The sequence below is a fragment of the Quercus lobata genome, chromosome 12, assembly GCF_001633185.2.
Source record: "Quercus lobata isolate SW786 chromosome 12, ValleyOak3.0 Primary Assembly, whole genome shotgun sequence".
NCBI lineage: Eukaryota > Viridiplantae > Streptophyta > Magnoliopsida > Fagales > Fagaceae > Quercus > Quercus lobata.
Genome location: NC_044915.1, coordinates 27,632,644 through 27,644,628, shown reverse-complemented (window position 1 = coordinate 27,644,628; position 11,985 = coordinate 27,632,644).

Here is an 11,985-nt window from a genome sequence, read left to right as displayed (position 1 = left end):
GGTATTACTTAGGCTAGTGTAGAGCTCCCTAAAATCTGGGCATGACTCATAGTCATCATTGAGTCATTCAAACCCAGTAACCTTAACACTCATTATAGATAGCAAAGACACCCTTCGACTTAGTGCATCAGCAACCTTATACTCAACTCTCGCCTTGTGTTTCACCACAAAGTAGTAGCGTTGCAGAAATTCAACCCGTGCCTAAAATTCAATTTCTTTTGGGAATGGAGATAGCGCAAAGTTTTATGATCAGAGTAGATAACAAATTCTCGAGACAACAGGTAATGGCGCCAATGCCAAAGAGCTCGAATAATGGCATAAAATTCTTTGTCATATGTGGAGTACTTTTACTTAACATCATTCAATTTCTCACTAAAATAAGCAATTGGGTGGCGCTCTTGACTAAGTACTCTCCCTATACAAATACCTGAGGCATCACATTCCACTTCAAAAGGCTTGGTAAAATCAGGGAGATGCATGACAAGTGCCTCAATCATCTTTTGTTTTACCTCATTGAAAGCCTTAGCAGCAGCTTTAGTCCAAACAAACTCCCATTGTTTCATGCAGTCAGTGATGGGGGACATAATTGTACTAAACCCCTTGATGAATCAGCGATAAAAGGAAGCGAGCCAATGAAAGCTTTGAATTTCATGGACATTTTTGGGCTCCGGCCAATCCACAATCGCCTGAACCTTTTGGGGGTCGGCAGAAATTCCCTCAGAGGATACTATGAAACCTAGGAAGATGACTTTATCGGTGAAGAAAGAGCACTTCTTGAGGTTGCCATATAAACTCTCCTTCTTAAGGGTAGTACAAAATTGAGTTAGGTGGTCTAAGTGTTTCTCCCTAGACTTACTATAGATAAGGATGTCATCAAAGTACACAACCAAGAATTTCCCCATAAAAGGCTTGAGCACTTGAATCATCACTCTCATAAAGGTACTAGGAGCATTGGACAATCCAAAAGGCGTGACCATCCACTCATATAAACCATCCTTCGTCTTGAAGGCAGTTTTCCACTCATCACTAGAACGAACTTTAATTTGATGATAGCCGCTTTTCAAGCCTATCTTGGAGAAGATCGTTGCTCCCGCCATCATATCCAACATGTCATCTAACTGAGGGATAGGAAAACGATATTTCATAGTGATCTTGTTGATGGCACGACTATCAACACACATCCTCCAAGTTCCATCTTTCTTTGGAGTTAAGAGTGCAGGGACTACATAAGGACTCATGCTTTCATGAACAAAACCCTTCCTAAGTAGTTCTTCTACTTGCCTTTGCAACTCGGCATGCTCTGCAGGGCTCATCCTATAGTGAGGCAAGTTAGGTAGGGTCGTTCTGGGTACAAAATCTATGGCATGTTGTATGTCACGCATAGGCGGTAAATGATTGGGGAGTTCCTCAGGGAAAGCATCCTTAAATTCTAGGAGCACTGACTTCATTTCTTCAGGTTGCTCCTCACAGGTCTCTCCATGAAGTTCCCTGGCAACGAAGACAAACACAATGAATTCTTGAATAACTACCCTTTCAAATGCCTTTGGGCTTATGATGTTCAAGCCTTTCGCATTTGGTGCTTCTTTCTTCTCACTCATGTCGATTGGCTTAGGTTTCAAAGGATTGAGCACAATCTTCTTTCCTTCAAACATAAATGAGCAAGAATTGGATTGCCTATGAAGGGTGACATCCAAATCATTAAGCCAAGGTCTACCTAAGATAATATGCCTTACATCCATGGGAATTACGTCACACCATATTTCAACCTTGTAGGTGAGGAATTGAAGTGGGACAACACATCTTTCTTTTATGGCTATGGAGGAAGTATCCACCCATGAAACTTTATATGGGTTAGGGTGTGCGGTCAATTTCAAGCTTAGGCGGGAAACAACGTTAGAGGACACTGCATTAATGCAACTCCCACTATTTATAATAACCTTGCAAGTTTTGTCTCCACACTTAGTGTAAGTTTGGAAGATGGCACTCCTTTGCCAATCATCAGTGTCTCTCTGCTTTGCCAAAGCACACCTTACCACATTCATTCTAGGGACACCAAAGTCCTTGAAGTCATCAACCTGGGGAGAGATGGCTCTAATGCATGCGAGGTAGCTAGGATCATCTTCCCATTTTGCCTTAACATCTTGGGTTTCTTCAACATTTGGATCATACACTAGCTCTTCAACATCTTTTACCTTTTCATCATCCTCTTGAATGAAAAGGGTCCTAGAGGGACATCTAGCTGCGATATGTCCAACCCCATTGCATTTGAAGCATTGGAGGCGAGAGCCTAATCTTGAAAACGCTCATTGATCACACCTTTTTCCCTTGTCCTCTTTTTATATTGGGATGCTATTGGGGTTGACCTTAGGGGGTAAGGCAAGTCTAGATTTGCTACCAAAAGGTTGAGGGTTGGTAGGAACACTCCAGAGCTCCAGACGTCGCCAAAAGATAGATTTGGATGCTAACTCACAATTCCTAGCAAGGTCATATCAAGGATGTCAATACCGTACTGGAGGCCATACCAGTTTGTCCACCGGTACGATATATTTCGGATATCGGTCAATACCGGTGTACCGTTTCGGGTTTATTGCTATTTTTTATATTTATATTTTTAAATAAATAAGTAAATAAATAAATATATATATATATATATATGTATGTATGTATGTGTCTGTGTATATATATATTATAATAAATATAAAATTTTACCATAAAACATTTCCTCAATTCAAAACTAATTATTCATGGTTTTAGACTTTAGTATCAATTAAAAGGGAAAAAAATAAAAATAAAAATAAAATAGAAAGCTTAAAAGTTACCATTGCATACTAAGAAAGCAAATAATACTAATAAGTTAATGCAAATAAGTTACCATTCTATCCTAACAAAAATTCAAAAATTACAAAACTTTAAAAATAAAAAATAAAAAAAAAAACTTTTTTCTGTACCGGCCGGTATTGCCCAAAATTGGCTAATACGACCTATACGAGGCCGATATGGCCGGTATTTTTTCCGGTATGAAATCGGGGGGTCGAGTGTACCGGATTGCTAGCTGGTATGGTATATTCCGGTCGTACCGGCCGGTACAATACAAAATCGATAACCTTGGGTCATATGCTTCTCCTAAGGTAGTGACTCCTCGGGTGATAATCTCGCTTAGTAGGTTAGCATTTAAACCTTTCTTGAACCTATTGAGTGTGACAACCTCTTCCTTGACTATTCAAATTCGCCTTTTGAATTCCTTGAATTTCTCTATATATTCAGCCACAGGAGCAGTGCCTTGTTTTAGGCGATCCCATTCCTCAAGGAGGGAGCTCCTATAAGCTGGAGGAAGATAATTCCTTGAGAGTGCATTCTTCATCTTAAGCCAATCAGTAATGGGGGGCTCATGTCGTTGCCTAAAGGTATCCTCAAGGTCCTCCCAAAAAAGGTCGGCTCTTCCAATTAACTTCATCCTAGCATACCTCACCTTCTTATTCTCAACCCAATGGTAATAGTCAAAGAATTTCTCCATTTGACGTAACCAATCAGTGAAAACCCATGGGTCTAGGCAGCCATCAAAGGTGGGTGCTTCTATCATTTCCTTGGATATCCTATTATCATAATCCCTAGGGCCATTGTGATTATAGTGATCATATTCAAAGTTTGGAGCCCTATTAAAGTAACCGTGGTTATTTTGCCTAAGCATATTATCTCCTTCATGGTTAATAGTCTCTCTTTGAGATGCTTCAACTCACTTTACCCTATCCAATTAATTATGGACACTCTTTGCTAGGTCTTCTATGGTTTGCTCTAAGGAGGACTTAGGCTCAGAAGTGGATTGATGTTCAGGGTTTGACCTGATGTGACCACTATGTAGATGCATGCAACACTATATTTATGAATGCAGTTGAGATTCCCATAAATTCAAGTAACCAATTCTCAATGTAAAATTAAGGTCAAGCAAGAGTGCATGCAGAGACTAGATCAATGAACCAAAGGAATAAATTGCAGTTAAGTAGTGACAATGTTCACAATATTGAGAGATAGCCCAAATAAAAGTCAAATTCCAATAAGCTCCACAATTAATAAAGAGAATCAAATATTTCAAAGAAATTGGGTTGTTTTTTTTTTTTTTTTTTTTTTTTTTTTTTGGGAATTTTAGAATGGGTATTGAAAGAAAGCACAAATAATAAAATAGCTAACTTGAGCACAAAATGGGTAGGCCAGTGGGGTATGGTGGAATTTTTGGAATTTTATTTCTTTTCTTTCCTTTTGATTTTTTTTTTTTTTTTACAAAATAATAAAATACACTGCTGTGATGGACTTAAGAAACTACAAACTTTAAAATAAATTCAAATGACAGACTTTAAGAAACTCAAACTACACTTTAAAGAAAAAAAAAAAACCACAGAAACTAAAAGAGACAACGAAAGACAATAGCGGCACGAAATGAAAAATTGCTTGGCGATGGACTTGTGGTGCTAGGGATCGACAATTGTGGCAGCGCGAAGACGAGGAAGACAGCAGTGGCATGAAACATGGAGGAGTGGCGGTTTCTTGTCTTAGGTCTTGGCATCAGTAGTGGTCGAGGGTGATAATAGGTTTCAGTGGTTGGTGGCTGATGGGTTTTGCAGCGGTGAGTGTTGATTTGTGGGTTTCGGCGACTGGTGGTTGGTGGGTCTTGCATGGGTAACTTTTTTTTTTTTTTTTGGTTTGTGGGTTAAGGGTTTTGTGATCAGAGGCGGGCACGGATGGTGGTCACCGGCTTGGGAGGCATCACTTGCTTCTCTATTGGCTTAGGGATGAAAAACTCATGTGGGGCTTAGGGGTATATACAAATTGCAGGGACTATTTTGGGCTTGTTCAAAATCTCATGGGCAAAAACTTGAAAGGTACTGTCATATTTGGCTAGCTTTCTCTTTTGATGGTTTTGCTTTCAAGTGGTTGTCTACAATTGTGTTGTATGGACCGAAAGTCTACTCTGATACCAAAACTGATGTAGGACAACCACACTATTTAAATAGAACAATCAAACAACAATGGAATCAAGACTAAACCCTAGGAGTCAGCACCTAAGGGTTGCTTGGAGTTAACACCAAGTCAAAGTTCATTCTTAACCATTGTTGGGGAAGTGACAACCTTTTTTTTTTTATGTAGTCGGTTTCAGTTTTAGGTATTTCTCTAGCCATACTGCTTTACTTCTCTTTGCTTGCAATAGCTCTATGCTCCATCTTTATCAGAGTATATAGCATCTTCTAGCCACAAGGAAGGCTCTAACACCCATTCTGTGTAAATTTTGTTGGGTCACCCTTGTGATGTTGTAATTCATTGCGTGTTCAGCTGTTGTTCTGCTTATCTTCTTGGTGAATGAAAGAAACTCTGTCTTCTTTGGTTTTCAGGGAAATGAAATTCAGGGAAAGTGAGAATATATGGGACAAGATTTTGAAGCAATATCATGGAGGATTACATTATTACTATGGCATGATCTTAGTGCAAATCTTAGATGTTACATGAGAAATGTCTTCCAAAAGTTTGCCAATGAGAACTTTAAACTAAAGTACACCAGGTTAGGAAAGTTAGAGTCCTACTTACCAGAATTATTTATTCAATGAGAGATGTCTTCCAAAAGTTTATAGTAATCTAATGTGTTTGATTGGTTTTGCCCCTATAGTGCATTTCCTATGTACTTGGACTGTGTTTTTTTTCTAATAAAATTTTTATGTTACCTATAAAAAAAATGTGTTTGACTGGGTTTTACAGATTTTTGTAGATTAGCTTTGATTTTGGGAAACTTTTTTTTTTTTCTTTTTCAAACCAATGCCATTTGGGTTCTAAAGATTGCTCCCTATATATCACTCTATTTTCTTGGAGGTAGTCACACTCAAAAGCTATTGATTAGAATGCAGGCTATTTAGGCTGCGTTTGAATCGACTTCAAAGTGATTCCAGAAATGATTTTCCGGAAAATAGGTGTGTTTGGTTGGTCCGGAAAATTCTATTTTCCGGAAATTGAAATCCATTGACCGAAAAAAAAGGCCTTTGACCACGGAAATCAATTACCGCTTCTATTTTCACTTCAAAGGATTTCCGGAAAAAGAGAGAGAGAGAGAGAGAGCGCGTGCGCGAGGGAGAAGACCAGTCCGCGTCGATCTCTAGTCCGCGAGAGGATAAGACCAGTCCGACGACGGCGATTGACGCTTCGCGAGATCGCGCCGTCGATCGCGATCTCGCAAAGCGTCGATCGCGATCTCACGAAGCGTCGATCGCGATCTCGCCTTCGCGAGATCGCGCCGGATCAAGATCGCGATCGACGGCGCGATCTCGCGAAGCGTCGATCGCGATCTCGCCTTCGCGAGATCGCGATCTCGGATCGCAATCGTGTTTTCTGGATTTGTGTTTTCTGGGTTGTGGCTTGTGTCTGGATTTGTGTTTTCCTTTCTTCTTTTCCAAACACTAGAAAATATTTTCCGGAAAATTTTTTGAAATGCAACCAAACACACAGAAATATTTTCCTTTTCCAGAAATTAGCATTTCCGAAAAATATGTATTTTCCGGAAAACGTTTTACGGCAACCAAACACAGCCTTAGAAGAGAATTTGTGATTTTGCTTATATGACAAAAAGCTTTCAATTCTGCTTTTGAATCTTTTATTGTTTTTTGCATGCAACTATTTAGAGTTATACGTATTGATTTTGTTTCTAATTTGTCATTTCATTGAAATAGTATCATCTCATGCTTATGCTGTTTGATGATGTGCAATTTTATAAGTTTTCAAAATCCAATCATCAATCTATATATTACTAAAAGCTGAAGTGTAGCATTTATTGTTACTAAGTTCTTGTTGAACTACATCAGCAACCACGTCATTCATTTATTTTTTATATTTTCTTTTCTCTATTTAAACTTTTCTTCCCCCCATTTTCCCAAAAAAAAAAAATTCTTCTCCTTATTAGTTCACACACCTACTGTTACATTTCTTCTAACTTTTCCCTTTCTTTTTTGCCTCTTTATCTCCCCACTACTTTATTGTTATACTTCCTTATGCTTTTATATAATTCGCCTCTTCTTCTACTTTTACACCTACTGTTACACTTCTTTCAACCTTTCCCTTTCCTTTTTGCCTTTTATCTCCCCACTACTTTACTATTATACTTCTTTCATCTTTTTTATAATTTGCCTCTTCTTCTACCCATTTTATTTTGTATAAATTTAATATCGTTTTCTAATTCAATCTATATTTTTCCCACACAAAACTGTGAGTACTCTCTCTCTCTCTCTCTCTTGGTGAATTTTTATTCTTTCTTATAACTCTAATTAAGGTTGATGGTTTTTTTTTTTTTTTAATATGTGTTTTGTTATTGAGTTTTTTTTAAATATCCCATCAGAAAGTCTTCTCTTTCCCTTTTATAGCTTTGGTTGAAATTTAGTTTGGGTTAATATTTAATTTTTTAGGAAACATGAATTTGAATATGCCTACTAATTGTTTGAGTAATAAATTATTATAAAGCCTATTATTTATTCCTTTATTTTCATTTTAATTTTGGTTAAGATAACATTGTAATTTTGTAATAAGTTTTGATTATTATGATAATTTTCTTATTCCTTAAGAGATGAGAAAATTGAATAATAAATTTGAAACTTATAAAGTTTAGTTGTATATTAAGCAAATATAATACGTTACAATAGAAGTTAGAAGAATATGGTTCACCTTAAAAAAATATTAATCAAACATAAAAAAATAATAATAATAAAATGATATATTTGTAGAGATAAAAAGATTAAAAAAAATACTTGTAGAAATCTTTTTTCTTTTAATAGACAATGCTTGAAGTAATGGTTTATATATATATATATATATATATATATATATATATATTACACCTCTTTACGTAATATTTATATTCCCACGCATTGCGTGGGTCTGCGGTTATTATATATATATATATATATATATATATATAAAAGCAAAGACCTCAAGTGAGAGTGTATGAGGTCCTATCATGTGGCGCTCTAATGTTGCATTTAGTCTTTTTTTACCTTTTTTAATTACTTTTTTTTATTATTACCCAATAAATCATAGTAACTTATTTTTACTATTATATATATTTAGCATTTTTTACCTCTTTTTATTAAATTTTTTTTTTACTATTACCCAATAGATCATAATAACTTTCTTTTACTATTATATACAATATTAACTACTCTTGACAATTAGACCAAAAGTTATTTTCTAAAAAATGGACAACCTTTTAAAATAGACCAACCCTTATGAAAAACCCTAGCCCAGTTATTACCTTACATATTATAAACCAAGTTTGATCCTTCCCATGTGTATATTAAAACCAAAACTCTTATCCAGTTATGTTAGGTTCTAAAGACTTAGGTTTTTATGTATTTAGAACTCTAATGTGTATTGTTGGCAAACCATGATCAAAACAATGTGCTTAGAAGTGTTTTAATCTTGCTCAAAGTTGTATATTTTATGTAAAGTTGGAATCGAGCTAATGCAGAAAGTATTGTGCATTTTGGCCTGGCTCGATTGATCGAAACTTACGCTCGATCGATCGAATCTCGAGCAAAATTTGTTTTTCTGCAGATTTCCAACTCAGCCCTAGTTATTTAAAACATTTAGGGTTTTCTAATTTGTCCTAAATATAAAAGGCAAACCCTAGCCACATTTTAGTGTTACTCATATTGCTATTTGTGTAAATCTCTTGTGAGATCTAGATGAGCTTTCCTTTACACAAACTTAGGGTTTTCAAGGAGGAGATTTTATCTACACCTTGATGATCAATTTGGTTGCTGCCATTGAAGTTTAAAGAAAACACAAGTAGGTGTGCTTGTAACTGGTGGTGAATCCAAGAAAGAAGGAGTCTGTGGATTCGGAGCTTGCACGTGGTCGTGTCAGTAAGTTCTACTGGTTGGTAGTAATAAGAAGTCGAGTGTGGGGGCTTGTAAGTCTTATTGTATGAATTTCGATTCTTTCAAGATAGTGGATTCAAGTTTACCTTGAGGATAACTAGGTCAAATCCTTCCCAGATTTTTACTGGTTTGGTTTCCTAGGTGATCATATCTTTGTGTTATTTATCTTTCCGCTACTTTGCATGATATGATCTCTATGATTGTGATAACCTAGATTTGTTAAATTGGGCTAAGTAACAACTTGGCTAATTACCTAGGTTAATTCAGTTGTGTTTTAAGGGGTCTAAAAACCATCAAATTATAAACTCTTTTCTACCTCCCCCGCATATAGATGATACTTCTAGAAAATCTCATTCTAATGAAATCATGTCTTCATTTTTCCCCAATTTCAATTCAATGTTCTCTGCAATTTATGCAGACAAATTCTCTTTGTCATCAGCGGAGATCTCATGTTAAAGAGTATGAGATTGTGCCATGTGGCGCATTTGTTAAAGTTCTCTTTATTTAGGATTCTAAATCAACAAAGTTTGCATTTATATCAAAGTATTAGTTCATTAAATTAGCTATTAAAGTAAATACTTTTATTAATTATCTATAGCTGTGTATTAATTATTTATATCAAATGAATTTATATGATTATTTTTATAAACCCTATATAAGAGATAATGTTTTTTCTTTTGAAAGCAAACTCAACTTCATTTGATTAAAAATAGATAGAGAATCCAAATACAAAGCCTCTAAGGCAGGTGGTGGTGAATCTTCTAATCAAACAATATCCTCATCTATATGCCTAGCATAGCAACCTAATGAGTGAGCAACTCTATTTGCACTTCGTTGAATACTCTTTATTTCCACATGTCGTAGACCGCCAGCCATACATCGAATGTCATCATACAAATTGCCTAGCAAAGACAAGTTAATCTGTGATGAGTTGATATTTTTAGTTGGAATAATAATAATAAACTTAGAATATGACATTCTTACTCATGTTTAACTGTTTTGACAACAATTGACACAAATGCCATAAAAAATTAAATATTTGTAAATTCACTAAAATAAATCTTAGTCCTTTAAAATTTTTAACTATTTTCAGTCACATGTAATAGAATAAATATATTTATTTTGTTATAGCATAATGAAATTCTAATATAATTTTTCTACGATTTATATGAGAAACAATAATTGAAGGATATATGCCTTTTTTTAGTAGGCATGAAACATGCTTATCTATAACCACTATATCATGCTATTTTCAATTTGTGAACACATATATAGTGTGATTTCTATTTTGTCTATAAAATAAATAAAGATAACAATTTTTTACAAGGAATTTAAAAAAAAAAAAATTATACATCGATAGATGGGGATATGAATCATGAATGTCTCTATTGGAAATTGAGGTGCCAACAAATTAAGTTACAAGATTCTTAACAAAATTATTGAAATATTGGAGAAAACTAATAATAAATTGCACTGCATATCGTGTGGGAATTTAGCCAGGAGCATTAGCAATATTGGAGCTAAAAAGCTATATAACCATTTTAACTCCACTAAAACACAAAATATGCTCTCACAGCAGTGGATGTAAAGCTAAAAATTTTTAGCTTCAAGCTTCTGTACGAAGCTATTTTTGGCTTCATACGGAAGGTGAAGCTAAAAGTAAGAAATATTATTTTAATTCCTACCTCTATTAAAATAATACTTTTTTATTCTTTTTCTTTTTGCTCATTTTACTCGTTGTGCTCTCCTCTCATTCTCACCCTCACTCCTCAGATCATCATACTCTTAAACTCTCTCAAACTCTCACCTCTCTGTCTCACCACCGCGGCCCGACTCGAGCATGTTAACCTAGATCCTTCGACCCAAATCGCCAAAACTCCTTCCCTTCTCGAATGACTTAAGTCTCTATCAGTTCTATAATGGTCCGACTCAGTCACCCTAGAACCCGAAACTGACACAAACGAATCGGAAGACGAAATTTCGGATTCAGGTCATGACCGTTTGGTGAAGAAGAGCAAGTCTGACAAGGTTGGTGGTGTCGTGGTTTGTTGCTGATCTTCATCTTCACGCGGATCTTCATCTTCATCGTTGATCTGTTCTGGTTTTGGTGGTGGTTTGATTTTTTTTTTGCTTGCCGTGGGTTGTGGTTGTCACATAGAGGTTGCTGCCGATGGAGTGGTGGTGGAGGTGGATGTGGGTGTGGCTGGCAAAAAGGTTTTTATGGTGGTTGTTCTTGGTTGGTAATGGCTGTGGATGGTGCCATTGATCGGTTTGTGAAGTTTTTTTAGTGGGATGTATTATTTTATTATAGCAGATATATTATTTTATTATGATATTTATATTATTTTATTGTGTTGAAAACTAAAATAGATTCACTGTTGCTGGATGTTTAGTAAAATGAGTAGGTAAAATAGATAAAGTAACTTTTTGTGGTGCCAAATAACTAAATTTTTAGCTCCACTACTGCTAATGCTCTAAAGTCTAATGAGTAGGAGCTTTGTGCGTTGAGTAAGACCTTTTAATGACCAAGAAGCTACAACTGTAAGATTATAAGATGTTATTATCTTAATAATAAGATGTAAGGCGAGTTAGGTTGCTTAGATATTTTATGTAAAATGTAATTTTTACTTGAAATCAGTTTTCACTTGTAGGTTTAAAGGAAATAGATGAGGTCAAGATTGTCATAGCATTGAGCAACCATGATAGCTAATTGCAGTTGCTATTGACTTATGCGTAAATTAAATGTCTAGAACAAAGATAAAAGTGGCAATACTGTTTATTGAAATTCTTGACACAATGCGTATTTTTAGGTGCATGATTTGCAAAATACATTAGAGTGAACATTGGATTTGAGTAGTGAGGTTGATTTTCAATTAATATGAAGTTGCATGTTTTCACTGTTGTAAAATTGAATTTTAATTTTGGCTTTGAGCCAGGTAAACATACAATAGTTGCAATTCTTTGCAATTAGTTTTCATATTGTCTTTAATGTTGTTGTTGTCCTTTTTTCTTTTTCTTTTCCTTTCCTTTTAGCTTTTTCTTAATGGGGGCAAATCAACCTCTTATCGATTCAATAAGGTTT